Source organism: Desmodus rotundus, chromosome 10, assembly GCF_022682495.2.
Source record: "Desmodus rotundus isolate HL8 chromosome 10, HLdesRot8A.1, whole genome shotgun sequence".
Lineage (NCBI taxonomy): Eukaryota > Metazoa > Chordata > Mammalia > Chiroptera > Phyllostomidae > Desmodus > Desmodus rotundus.
The window spans coordinates 13,832,905-13,844,430 of NC_071396.1; the positions used below are offsets into that span (position 1 = coordinate 13,832,905).

At 46.4% G+C, this 11,526-nt stretch overlaps 1 long non-coding RNA gene across 1 annotated transcript; it reads left to right on the forward strand.

Annotated features, from left to right (window-relative positions):
* Positions 1-403: 403 nt before the first annotated feature.
* On the forward strand, positions 404-1,677 carry LOC123478246 (uncharacterized). The gene is made up of 3 exons (XR_006653404.2): positions 404-492; positions 641-757; positions 1,061-1,677. It is a non-coding gene; the product is annotated as an uncharacterized lncRNA (long non-coding RNA).
* The last annotated feature ends 9,849 nt before the right edge of the window (positions 1,678-11,526 follow it).

The following is an 11,526-nucleotide window of genomic DNA, read 5'->3' on the forward strand; positions in this document are numbered from 1 at the left end:
AATGAATTCACCAGTCTGTATTTAGAGCTGGCTTGGCCCGCCTTCCATTGTGCCCATCTGCCAATCACAGTGCACTTGGCAGAGGTGGGGCACCCCGGCTGGCACCAAGGCCCAGACACCCTCCACCCCCTGACCCTCCACACTGTCTCCACCCAGCAGCCGGTGCTCACACCCAGATGCTCGAATTTCCAAGGTCTATCTTTTCCAACGCATTCCAGAAAACTGATTTTGTCACACCCTTATTGTGCCCACACTGCCCTTGGCCTTGTCAGGTTGCATGTACTTCTGCTCAGAGAGTTTGGCCACCTCTCCTCTCCTCTAGTTGCTCCTCTCCTTTGCCTAAGGTAAGTAGTTCTAAGGTACGGAAAGGCTCAGAAGGAAAACGACCATCCTGTGTCTTCCTAGGGACAAAGAAGGAAGACCCAGTGACGAATGGAGGACCACCTATTTCAGAGGTGGCCTGAGGAGAAAGCTGCAGGGCTCCATCCACAGGTGGGTCGTTCTGGAAGATTCTGGGGCAGCCCATGAGAGTTAAGTGTGGGTGGCTTAACTACTTTTGGAGTTCTGGTGTGTCTCTAGGCACTTGTGAGTGAGCTACTCATTCTGCAGGGCAGGGCATAACATTCCCCCCCTTCCCAAGATGCTGCAGGACCCTCCTGGAGACACGGCCCTCTTCTGATTCCCCTCACCTGCTAGAACACACAGGCCCGTCGGTGATCCCCAGGATCCTAAAGGAGGCTCCTTAGCAGGAGCCCAGGTGAGACAAACTGGGAAACGGTGAGTGTGGAGGGAGCAGAGCCAGCCTTGGGGGGAAGGTGGCCAGGAGGCCAGGGTCATTGTACCTCTTCACCACTCACCCAAGAATGTGACGTCCCTTTGGCTGCTGTGCTACTTTCTCTTTGCAACACTATTGATCTTACTTCCAAATATACCCTAAGCCTGCCGCCTGCATCAGCCACATGTGACAAACTGACTAACCGGAGGACACAGAGAGGGCCAGCCGGTGAGTGGGAAGCCGCGGAGCTCAGACGAGCTAGTGCCTCGCATGCTCTATCTGCAGGCCCCGTGCTGGCTGGCCCACCAGCCCAGGCAGGATGGAAACTGAGCAACATTCGGGCTTGTTCACCAAGTCCAGAGCGTGGCACCAGACGTTCTTGGCTTCCTCCAAACAGCTGCACAGAAGCCGCAGCCAAGCCCGGCTCCCGCTTGATGAGTCATCGCGAGTCAGCGTGCTGCGGTAGACATCCCAGAGCGAGCGGCTCCTCGGCTGCTGCCTCTGGCTCCGGCTTCTTCCAGAAGACCAGGTAGCCAGACACACAAGCCCCAGCTCTAACGGCACTTTGCAATTCTACGTGAGCAGACTGTCACCTCCAAAGCCTCGTCTACATTCTTCATTATTCATTCGGGGGCCCTATGAAAACAGGCCCTATGAGGAATCTGGTTTTACTTAAATGTGAAAGCAACAACAGCAAAAAATGGATGGTCTGTGCATTTAGGAAAGCAGAGGATGGGATGGAGCCCTTCTCTTCTCTCATCCATAGTCCGGGGCTTCGTACTATCAGAGACTGAGGCAGCCGAACAGGTGTTGAGTCTGAAAAATTTTTACCAAATATGATCAAAGAATCTACTTCTGCAGAATTTTTAAAATGTTTACGTGCGTCATGTATAAAGTTTATAAGGTCGCTTTTTATATGCATTGTGTTATTTAAGCTTCACAAAACTCCAGGAATCAAATGTTTATTATGACCTCCATTTTACAGAAAAGAAGACAGGATCATTAAAATGAAAAAATGTGCTCAAACCATCAATAGTTGCGTTAAATATAGAACATAGCATCTCGATTCCAAATGCAATCTATGTTTTCACCCAAACAGTCCAATCTATCTCCTTGAGATGTCTTCCATGAAAGGCTGTCAAAATATTTTGAAGAATGCTTCAACCTGTGTTTTATGATATTTAAGACGTTGGAGATTTGAGTGAAATCTGCGCATCTCTCATATGGCCACTAGATGGCAGGATAACCTAGGTGATGGAGACAGGGGCTCTATTCCTCACACCAGTAGAGGGCTGTCGTTGCTTGTTTCAAAAAGTGAGACAAGAAAACAAAAAGAAAAAAAGAAAAAAAAAAGAAAAAACAAAACAAAACAATAAAACTTCAGTGTCTGCACTGATGAAATAGGGTGGTGGGAGGTTTGTTTTTCTTTTTGCTTTTTCTTTTTCAAATTAGACACTGGAAGTTCAAACAAGTCTCCATTTTCACCACTGTGTTTGTTTTCGGAGGCAGGAGGTCAGGACTTGGGCCAGCTGCCTGGCCTACATTATTCATCTGTCCAGCTCCAGCCCTGGAACAAACGCGAAGAAATGAAGTAGCTTCAGTCGAGGGGAACAGTGTTGTTATTGTTGCTGGTGACAGTTCTATTTGCCAACAAACATAAAAACATACTTTGGAACCCGGAATGGGCTTGTCAGAGGGAACTTTTGTTCCATGTTTGGGCTGGGACGCTTCCAGATAGAAATCGGGCTGGCATTTGAACTTCAGGAGGCCGGGAGCGAGCTGAGCCCAGCAGCCAGTGCCCCGAAAGGCCGGGCCGTCAGCTGCAGTTCTCATCTGGGTGTTGTCTGACTGCCCCCCACGAGGCTCTGCGTGGCCAACGGGGGTCACTGCCCTGACTGGGTGTCACGGGGGAGGAGCACGGGCACGCAGTCCGGGATGGTGGGCTCTCCACAAAGGGGATCAACGGGCTTTGGATTCTGAGTTTTTGGAAGGTGGTCCTCCCTTCAGGGCTTTGGGATAGCAAAAGCAGTCCCGGTCTTGCAGAATTTAATTTGCTGTCAGGTCACTATTATTGCCAGATTGTTGGCAGCACCTTTGGGATCCTTTGTGCCACATGGATGAATGGCTCTAGGGATAAACCTGCCCTCGCTGTGTCTGCGCGTGAGAGTGCAGGGCAGGAAACGCAAGTAAACGCCAGTCTCAAAGGCATAATTCAGAAGGCCGGTCCACGTATTCCTGCTGCAGTTACGTGATTCAAGTTCAAGGGCCTGTCCAAAGCCGTCTGGGGGCTGCCTCCTCCCCCCTAGGACGGGAGAATCTCACTGGATGGCCTGGATTTACACTAATGTGGTGTCTACTGGGGAAGGAGAGAGTGCGATGAATGACCACCATGGTGAGTATCATTAACATGTGGTACAATTGACAGCACTCCATGACTTTTTTTATATCTCACCCAGGGACATGCTTATCGATTTTAGAGAGGAGGGAAGGGAGAGAGAGGAAGAGGGAGAGAAACATTGATGTGAGAGAGAAACACCAACCAGTTGCTTCTTGCACACACCCTGAGTAGGGACCAAACTCTTAACCTAGGCATGTGCCCTGACCAGGGTTTGAACCCACGACCTTTCCATTTATGGGACGATGTTCCAACCAACTGGGCCATACTGGGCAGGGCAGCACTCGGTGAATTGTAACTCGCTGATCCTCACATCACCCGCTCCGAGGCCACAGCATCACCAGACATTGAAATTGAACTGTAATGAGATGGTCTGGTCCAAAAGTTCCTGAGCTGGCCAGTTCCCCACAGGAGCCATTCAAGAGATGTTAGTTGAACGGATGCACCTTATTTTACAAATATAGTAACAGCTCCCGGGAAGTGAGGCGTCAGTCTCAAAAAGACCTCGGGTTGGTGGCCAGCCAGAGACTGGAACACAGCCGTTAACTCTGGTTAGCGCCGCTTCAAGTCGGCCTTGCTTCCTTGCTTTTATATACCCTCACATTTATATTAAAGCCTTATTTCCATCGACAGTTTGCTTCAGGATGCCACAGCAATACGTCAAAGGCAACGGGAAGAGAGGCTTCTTATTTCCAATCTTCAGATTCACTTGTGTCTGTTTTCCAACCGTTGGGCCTTGAAAACCTCAAAGGACTCAAGGACTGAAAAGTTTAACTTCGCCGTGGGCCTCAGATTTGTGGATGTTTACGGTAGAGGAATAGAGGTATTCGGCAGAGCGGAATGACCTTTTTTTTCTCTAAAGGGGTAGGTGGTAAGTGTTTCAGGCTCTGTGGGCCATGCAATGTCTCAGTTTTGTGGTTCTAGCATGAAAGCAGCCATGGAGAACATATAGATGAATGAGCATTTATAACTTTACTCCCCAAAACAGGCAAGAGAAGGATCAGATTTGGCCCTTGGGCCAAAGTTCGCTGACCTCTACAATAGACGCCTTGGTCTCTGGTCTCTGATTTATTCTTTTCCAACACGTTCCCGCTCTAAGCAAAGGGCAGAGTATATTGCATTCAGTTGCCTCCACCCACTGGAAAACTTAGAATTCCTCACGTCTTTCCATCGGGGACCTGGCAGTCCTCATAAGGGGACTTATCTGAGTGCGGCTCTTGTGTTTGCGTATCACGCAATTTGAGCCTGTGAGGTAGGTAGGTAAAGCCGGCATGAGAGCCAGCCTTCCAGATGAGGAAACCCAAGGGGAGGAGTGGCGGCTGGAGTCCAACCCCTTTCTCACTGCCTAGTGTGTCTCAGGCCTGCCTGAGACTAGTGGTACCCAGCTGTCTGCGCTAGCATCTCATTTAAACCTCACAAGGTCCCAGGAGAGTTTTGGTGCCCGTTTTATAGATACTCAGGAAGATTAAGTGATGTGCTCAAGTCTTAACTCTAGTAAGCAGCTGAGTTACCCCTGTTCCACGGGGAGTGTTTAATTCTTAGGAATAATCCCCGGATCCAGGGCAGGGAGGGCGTATTATTAATCTGTACATGCCCGAGAAACGTTTGTTGAATGTTAAATGAGTATTTGATGGAATGAGAAGATCTTTCAATTATAAAATTTGTTTCTAATGTTTTCTTTAAGAATAACAGTCTGCTCCTCTCCTGGCCGCCAGGTCTGAGCTATTCGGTGCAGGATTTCCGCTTCGTTCTGAACGACACGGGGAGGAACCCTCGGAGACATCTCTGCACCCGGACTTCTTTATGGGGCAGATCTCAGCTCGTCCTCCGGAGAAACCCCAGGTAGTGGAGAGAGAGGGAGTTTGGGTTCGGACAAGACCCAGGGAAGGCGCAGTGTGCTAGAATTTCATGGCGGGGGAAGAGATGGAGTGGGCTGGGTGAGAAGTTGCCGAGGCTGCCGGAAACTGGCTGACTCCGCCCTCCCCTCTTAGGAGGCTTTGCTGTGGCAGAGACCACGGGCTTGGGGAGTGGGCCATGTGACTCGCCATCTTCCTGTCAGTTACCCGTCTGTAAAACAAGGACGGAGGGTGATAATTTCAACTGTATGTTCCATACCAAAGAGCCTGGGGCCGAATGTTGGGAGGGTCAGAGGGCCTTTTTCATTTTGGGGGTGGGGTGGGGAGAATGGTGATTTGAATTTAAAAAGCTTAATCAGTTTTTAGCACTCTATAGCAGACAGGATTACTCCTTTGTCATTTGTGATGCTAAATTATTATCCAGGTTTTACTTATCTTTTGATCTTCCTGACAAATGTAGTTCATTCTAGAAATACCTTCTCTTATAATTTTTTAACACTACTTTTATGCTTTTAAAGTTTTTGCTTTCTTATACAGAGACCAGGCATCCCTGTGTTATTTTAATGGTTTTCTCTTTACATTTAACTTTTAAAATACTTTTGTAATTCAACTTTGAAATGAGTCCATACGCACTTAAAAAATTTGACTAGCATGTACGCACATAATTTTCATGAAAATTAAAATGCCACATTCACACTGTGTCCCCAGAGGCAACCACTATTAACAATTGATGTGTGAATTTTTCTGCTTTCTCCCAGTTTGCGGCATATGTGTGTGTGCGTGTGTAGGTGGCATTTATTTCTACATAAGTAAAGTGCACACACCTACATATGTATACATATCGTTTCACAGCTTGGTCGTCTTCACAGAACACTACCTCTTGAGAGCACCCCGTGCCTGTGCACCTCACTCTGCTTAATTGCACGCTCCTCCATATTAGACAGGGACCGTCATGTCCACTTGACTTTTTAATTCATCGACAGTTCGTGTCAGTGAGTGGTGCGAGACGAGGGTCCAAATGGATTTTCTTTCCCCAAACACCCAGTTTTCCCAACAGCACCCTTCCCCCTGTGCTGGGTAGCAGGGTGGGGCGTGTTTTATTTTATAGTCTGCCTTCCCAGTCGGTACACGGGACACTACGTTTGAGAAACAGGCATCGTGAAATGTGAATGCCACCCTACAATTGGGAAGTACATTCCCATATGTAATTTGATTCGGCTCTCACTGTGACTCTGTGATGTGGGAAGTATTATTGTTTCTATTTCACACCTGAGCAGATGAGATGCAGGGTGTGAGGTTGGAGGTCCAGGGGCTGCCCAGGGTCACACAGCTGAGGGTGGCCCGGGACTTGAGTTCAGGTCTCCTGACTTCTAAGCTTTCTTGTACCATGGCCTTGACCTCAAGGATGGTCAACAATCAAATTAAATTGGCAAATCGCCAGTCTCCTTGGGCATTTTGTTTAAAGTGGAGAATTTATTGCCTGTTTTGAGAACTTCACTGGATCCCGGCCTGGAAGGGATTCTGCGTGATCAGGGATCTCTCTTGTCTGAGACAGGTGATTGATGCCTTTTTCAGGAGGGGCGTGGCCTACTCTTCCTGCTCCTGTATTCAAGAGGTTGACAAGAGCAAGCACTTATTATTTCACAATCACTGTGGGCCAGGCATGACTTCTCTGGGCTTTTCTGGCCCAGGGTCTCTTACCAGGCTGCAATCAGGGCTGGGGTAGGCTGGAGTCAATGTTAAGTCTGGGGGGAGGACTCGCTTCCAAGCTCACTCATTGGCTGTAAGTAGGGTTACCTAATGGGCAGGATTCAGGCCCTCACTGTCTGTCCGCCAGAAACTTTAATTCCTTGCTCTGAAGGCCTTTCCACTGGGCAGCTGACCACATGGGAACACGCTTCCTCCAGAGCAAGCGAGGAGGAGACGATGTGCCAGGACAGAAGCCACTGTCCTTGTGCACCTCATTTTGAAGTAACATTCCATCATCCCAGCCATGGGAGGTGCGTGCACTGGGGGCAGAGCTAGACCCGCCGACCACCGAACCAGACTGGTGTGGGGACCGCTGTCCCTCCAATGAGGCCTGCAGAGGGCGAATACCTCAGCTCAGGTTTCGCAAGTGGGGAGGCTGGGGGGCCGGGGAGTCTGGCTGCAGAATGTGCTCTCGCCAGGACTTGGCTACACCGCCTCACAGTTGGAAGGTGGTGTGGACTCACTCCTGAGTTCAGAGGACGAGGGGGCGTGGCGTGCACACTGAAAAGTCCAAGGAGGGCGGGCATCTAGCCTTCCCTTTGGCGTATGATTGATGGAAAAGCTAGGGCTTGCTTGGTTATCGTAGACTATTGGGTGCCTTTCCTTTGTCTTCAAATCTCAAATACATGCAAATAATAACCCTTTTAAAAAAAAAAGTGCAGACGAATGTAGAGAAAAGTGTGTCTTCCACACATCCTTTTCCCTGGTGTTTCACCTTCCTCCTTGGATTCCTGTGTTTCCTTCCACAGACGTTCTGTGCATGTGCCAGCCTCAGAGAACTCTTTAAAAAATACCCACATTGGAGTAGAAAGTCAACCTGTGTAGTGGGAGGAGGTAAGGACTCCAGCATTTATTAACAACATACAGAAATCTTACAACTGTGGAGTAGATAACCCACAAAGAAAATGGACCAAAAACATTTCACACAAGAGTTAAGCGACCTGGCCGCGAGGCACAGAAAGAGGGCCACCAGACTTCCTGGTCATCGGGGACAAGCACAGAACGACGGTAAGACACCAGCACAACCCACTGATGGTGACAGCGCAAAGGGCGGCGCCACCGGGACCTGGTGCCCAGCAGCAGCAGGCGAGCTCTGCTCCGCAGCCTCATCAGCACGGCGCATGGTGCTGTGTTTTGCCTTGGCCGCCCCTCTGGGTGCTCAGGGATGGCCCGTGTGGCTCCACCATGCATTTCCTCAGTGAAGGTGAGCATCCTTTCGCATATCCCCCCACCCACCACCCACCGTGACCGGTCTGTTCACGTCTTTCCCCCTTGTTTAATTGCATCGCCTGTCCCTTTCGCTGTGGAGTGGTGAGCACTCCCCACACAGTCTACGTTGTTCCTTTGAAAAAACTTTCCTCATGCAATTTTGGGGGGAAAGCGATGAATATACAGCACGTGAACTTTCTGTTTATTTGTGAGAATAAGCAGATGTGACCAGAGCGCTTGGATTTCAACACTGACTTAAAATATGTTTTTTTTTTAAAAAATCATGAAACAGTTCAAAATTCAGAAAGGTGCAGAGGATAATATATGGGCTTACATAGCAATTTATAAAATCTTAACATTTTCCATCTTTGTTTCAGATCATATTTTTAAGGAAAAAAAAAAACAGGCGGGGGCCTCTGCGCATTCTTGCACATTCTGTTTCTGGTGGCCAGAGGTGGCTGCTCTTCCGAATGTGCTCTTTATCATTCGCATGAACGTTTTCATGGTATTTTTTCCGTAATACTATGCAATCCTGGCTCTCCTGTCTTAAGTCCTACTTATATGTTATCACGCCGTACACATCATCTGATAGTATGCTTTTCTTTTTTATAAATCTGACATTATGTTTTTGACAGTTCTCTGCGTTAATATATATGGCTCCAGCTTACTCATTTTCATTACTCTATAGTATTCTGTTGTAGCACTGTTTACCTATTACCTCACTGATGGATTTTATTCTGCCTCTGTTTTATTCACCGTGAAAAACGGTACATCTTTGGGGGTGGCTAGGTGGGAATTTCAGAACCAAAGAAGCGTGTCTTAACACACCAGCCACGCTCTTCAAAGAGCGCATGACCATGTCCACTCCTGGCAGCGTGCGGGGTTCCGACCTCCCTCCTCTTCCTCGTCACCAGCACTTAATACACCAGCCTTCTTCCGGTTGTCAGTCAGTTGGGTGGGACATGGCATTTTGGTGGTGACTAATTTTCAGTTTCCTGACTACCAGCTTGGTGAATCACCTCTTCATATGTGCATTAGCTACCGGGTATCCTCTCGTGAAAAATGTCACGTCTCTTGCCCACTCTTTTTAGTTTGGGCTGTTTGTTTTCACACTGATCGTGAGAATTTTTCATACACTCTTCATTCTCATCCTCCATCAGTTATACATATTAGAAATATTTTCCCTCAGCCTGCTCAGTCTTTTCACTTTAGCTAACTCTGTCTTTTTGGAATAAAAGTTATTAATAAAAACACAGTCGAATTTATCAGTCTTTTTGCTTTATGATCTGTTCTTTTTGGTACCTGGCTTAAAATTCTTTCCCTACTCTGAAAATGTAAAAGTACTCTTCTATTTTCTTCTGAAAGTTTTGAATTTTGATTTTTTTCAGGTAGGTATTTGATTCATATTTTGTTTTGATATATGTTAACAATCTACTTTTAATTTTGCTTTTACAAATAGGACCCCAGTGTAGTTTAATTTCTTCTCCAGAATCTCAAAATGCCACTGGAGTCATCTATCAGGTTTGCAGCTCTGCCTCAGTCTGTTTCCCAGCCTCTACCTCTTCCTTACCTGCTCGTTTACCTTTATGCCAACACCACGTAGGCTAATAAACATTTTTAACATTTGGTAGGCGTGTTGCTTCTCCTTGTTCTTTGTCTTTAAAATGGACTTTAGCTATTTTTGGCCTTCTGTTCTTCCATATGCATTTTTTTTTTTGATCAGTGTATCAACTTTTATCCGAACCCAAGAGCTCTAGAGAACTGTGGAGAATTTGCGAAGAATCGACATATTTGTGATATGTAGCATGATCTAATTCTCCATTTATTCAGGATTTCTTTTAAGCCTTTTGATAATATTCAGTTACTTTCTTCAAAGGGCCTTGGATATTATTAGGGGGAACCTTGTTCTTTGATCTTGGTTTCCCTGAGGGTGGATTTCCCAGAGCACAGGCTGCTCCTTCCTTCCTTCACCCTGGGAGAGATGGAGTGACGGACTCATCTGATGTCAAATTTGCAAAGACCAAGTCTGTTTAGTCCCATCTTTTTTCCTTTTGGGGAATAAGAAGCCTGAATCGGGCAGGCATTTTTCTTGTTTCTCTAGGGTAGGCTTGCCTTTTGCTGGAAGTTCCGTTGCATGTAAGTTCTGACGGTAGCATCCTGCTACTCACTGTGACCTCAGTGAAGAAGTTTCCTTTTTCCCATTTAGTATGTTTCCTGTAGGCTTTTTTTTTTTCTTTTGTATATATATTTGTCAGTGTTAGGCAGTGTCCTTCTAGTTCCAGTTGCCAGGACTTTTTATGAGGAATGAATGTTAAATGTTATAAAATTATTTTCTGCATATTTTGAACGAATCCTATGATTTTTCTCTTTTATTCTAGTTACAGGGGAAGTATACTGAATTTTTTCCTGCAACTTTTAATTTTGATGTAACTTAAAACTTATATAGAAATTGATTTGTGCAAGAAACTCCCATAACCTTTGACCCACATTACCAGTTGTTTATATTTTGCCTCATTTGCTTTTTCATCTTTCTACATACACACATACAGATATTATTTATTTCTTCTGAATCATTTTAAACTGGGAATGTTATGTCCTTTTACCCCTAAATACTTCAGTGTGTATTTACTAAGAACAAACACATTGTTATATAACTGAAGTTCTCTAAGTCAGGAAATTAAACACTGACCGATTTTTAGGTGTGACTGTTAAACCAACCTTGCATTCTTAGAATAAACTCCACTATGACATGAGCCATTTATAATTCTGAGGCATTTCTACTATTGCAGAGCCCTAGTAATATTGGGGATACCATATTCCCAGTCACCACATTTGGTTTAGGTTCTTTCCTTGTCTTCCTGTCTCCCTGGCCAAAGCCCCAAACCCAATCTTGTCACTGTCTGACTTTTTCAGACTTTTTTTTCATGAAGAAGACACTTCCCAGCTCTTGCTTTTATCAATGGAAATGAATCCAGATCTTCTCTCAGCACCAGTAACCCCCTTGCCCTGCAAGAGCGAACGAAATTCTAGGCCAGGGATTTTCAGCGGGCGCACTGCAAGAATTTTTAAACATGCAACAGCTGACAATTTAGTCGGGGGCACTGACCTCTTTTTCCTTAGATTGTCCAATAAAAAAAATAACAGCAGCCAATATGACAATAGCTGTCTGGTTTCAATGAATCAAAATTATACCCTTTTTTTTGTCAGATCACCCAAAAATGTATTTTTTGGGCATGTCGCAGAATTTTAGTCGTTCGTTTCTGTGTGCCATGAGGTGCGAAAGGTCGAGAATCGCTGTTCTACCCCACTGTTGCTTGCAGGCGTGTGGTTTCAGCTGCCGCTCACCGCTCTTTGTTTCTATTACCGAGGTGATAATTTCGAGCCCACTTATTTGCTTTTGTTTGGTGTTTTACTTACATTGCCATGTCTTCACAGCAAAGGGGTGTGAGCTCTGGCATGAACTTGCCGCCCCGGCTTGACAAGGGTTCTATCCGGTTCTTGAAGATCTCATCCCTCCTCCTCCCGTGAATGTGCGCCCTTAT